Source organism: Eulemur rufifrons, chromosome 8 (assembly GCF_041146395.1).
Source record: "Eulemur rufifrons isolate Redbay chromosome 8, OSU_ERuf_1, whole genome shotgun sequence".
NCBI classification, from domain to species: Eukaryota; Metazoa; Chordata; class Mammalia; order Primates; family Lemuridae; genus Eulemur; species Eulemur rufifrons.
The window spans coordinates 18,069,868-18,072,514 of NC_090990.1; the positions used below are offsets into that span (position 1 = coordinate 18,069,868).

A 2,647-nucleotide genomic window follows, 5' to 3' on the forward strand; every position below is an offset into this window, starting at 1 on the left:
CCTTTCTTTTTCTTGATCAATTTTGCTAGGAGTTTCTCAATTTTATTACTGTATCAGTGAGCAATTAGATTCAGCTGGAGGCCGGGCGTGGTGTCTCATGCCTATAATCCTAGCACTCTGGGAGGGTGAGGCAGAAGGATTGCTTGAGCTCAGGAGTTCCAGGCCAGCCTGGGCAACTTAGTGAGACCCATCTCTACAAAAAATAAAAAAAATTAGCTGGGCATAGTGGCACACACCTGTAGTCCTAGTTATTGAGGAGGCTGAGGTAGGAGGATTGCTTGAGCCCAGGAGGAGTTCAAAGCTTCAGTGAGCTATGATTGGGCCACTGCATTCCAGTCTGGGTGACAGAGCAAGACCCAGTCTCTAAAAAATAAAAATAAAAAACAAACAAACAAAATGAATATATATACCCCCTGCAAGGTAGAATATCTCTTAGTTGTGCTAAAACATAGGAAGGTATAATGGGCTATCACAGTAGGCTTCCCTTTTTGTTATTTTTGTAGTAAAGTAATTATCATTTAGGGAAAACAAATTCTTGACCTTTATTTTTTTGCCAAAATTGCTCCTTCATTGGTTTTCCTCACGTTCAGTCAAGGGTACCATAATCCATCCTGCTGCTTCATCCACAAACCCAGAGGGCATTCCCTCATCCCCACACTAATCCATCCACAAGTCCTCTGGTTCATCTCCAAATAAACCTCAGATCCGTCCCCCCTCCCAGCCCTTGCCAGCATGCCTGGCATTGCGCTCTCTCGGGGGGATTACCGCCGTAATCTCCTAACTGGTCTTCCTCATTCCCCTCATGGTCCCTTTCAATCCACTCTCTACATAGCAGACAGCATGATCTTTTAAAACTAATCAGATCATGTTGATCCCAGACATAAACCTTTCAACGGCTTCCCTGCACTTAGAGTAAAATCTGAAACCCTGACCCCGGCCTCCAGGCCCAGGTTGCGTTTCGACCTTAGTCTTCCCCATTTTCCTGCTGGTTCACCAGGCACCGAACACACTGATCTTCCTGTCTCGGGGCCTTTGCACTGGCTATTTTTTCTGCTGGGAAATCTCGCTCCCCAATTCCACATGACTGATTCCTGCTCATCTTTCAGGTCTCAGCTTCAATGTCGCCTCCTAAGGAGAAGCCCTCCCTGACTCCCTTTTCCATCATATCACTAGTTTAGTCCTTGATCATGATCTCTAGGAAGCACTGTGGAGGCACGCTGCCTAGTTCCACCGCTCCTCAACCACGTGACCATTCATCTCTCTCTCTCCTTCAGCTTCCTCATCTGTAAAATGGGGCATGCTAATACTAGTACCTCATAGGATCAGTACCCGGCACAGAGCAAGCACTAAGTAAATAATAGCAGGTATTTTATTATTCCTTCATGGCACACTTCTTGGGGTTTAATTATTTTGATTTCTGAGAGGTCAGCCTTGTGGAAACAGGGATCGTGCCTCTCGTATTTACTGCTGTGGCCCTAGCACAGTGCCTGCTGCATGGGAGGTGCTTAATTACGTTGTTGAATGAATGCGTGGGAATACACAATCTCAGCCGTTATGGAGCTGACCTCGTCCTACTTACCCCTCAACACCTATTTTAGAGATGTGGAAACTGAGACCCAAAAAGTGGGGTGGTTTGAGCCATGTTTCAAGGGGGAAGGGGTATAATTTCTACTTGTCAGAAATGTGATGAAACTCTCTCTTCTTTGGCACTGCCTATGGAGGTGCCAGTCATCTACTCGGCATGATGGCTGCTCTCGAGCCCGTGAAGCCCAAGATCATCAAAAAGAGGACCAAGAAGTTCATCCGGCACCAGCTGGACTGATTTGTCAAAATTAAGCATAACTGGCAGAAACCCAGAGGTACTGACAATAGGGTGCAGAATATTCAAGCGCCAGATCCTGGTGCCTAATATTGGTTATGGCATCAATAAGAACACACAGCACATGCTGCCCGGTGGCTCCTGGAAGTTCCTGGTTCACAAGGTCAAGGAGCTGGAAGTGCTGCTGATGTGCGACACATTTTACTGTGCTGAGATTGTTCACAGTGTTTCCTCCAAGAAGCACAAAGCCATCCTGGAAAGCACAGCCCAGCTGGCCACCTCAGTCACCAATCCCAATGCTAGGTTGTGCAGTGAAGAAAATGAATAGACAGTTCATGTGTATGTTGTACTTGTGTTTAAATCAAACCATGAAAACTGCAAAAAAAAAAATGATGAAGCATCAAAAACACATGGAACCTGTTACCTCCATTGTGAACACAAGTCACAGCCTTTTATTCTAGGAATAATAACTAGGGCAAAAATTTTATCACAAGGCTGGGCGAGGTGGCTCACGCCTGTAATCCTAGCACTCTGGGAGGCCGAGGCGGGAGGATCGCTCAAGGTCAGGTGTTCGAGACCAGCCTGAGCAAGAGTGAGACCCCATCTCTACTGAAAATAGAAAGAAATGATTTGGACAGCTAAAAATATATATAGAAAAAAATTAGCCGGGCATGGTGGTGCATGCCTGTAGTCCCAGCTACTTGGGAAGTTGAGGCAGGAGGATCGCTTAAGCCCAGGAGTTTGAGGTTGCCGTGAGCTAGGCTGATGCCACGGCACTCTAGCCAGGGCAAAAGAGCGAGACTCTGTCTCAAAAAAAAAAAAAAAAAA

General features: G+C 46.2%; 1 pseudogene; it reads left to right on the top strand.

Moving 5' to 3' along the window:
- The first annotated feature begins 1,744 nt into the window (after positions 1-1,744).
- On the top strand, positions 1,745-2,147 carry LOC138390670 (large ribosomal subunit protein eL32-like; annotated as a pseudogene).
- Positions 2,148-2,647: the final 500 nt, after the last annotated feature.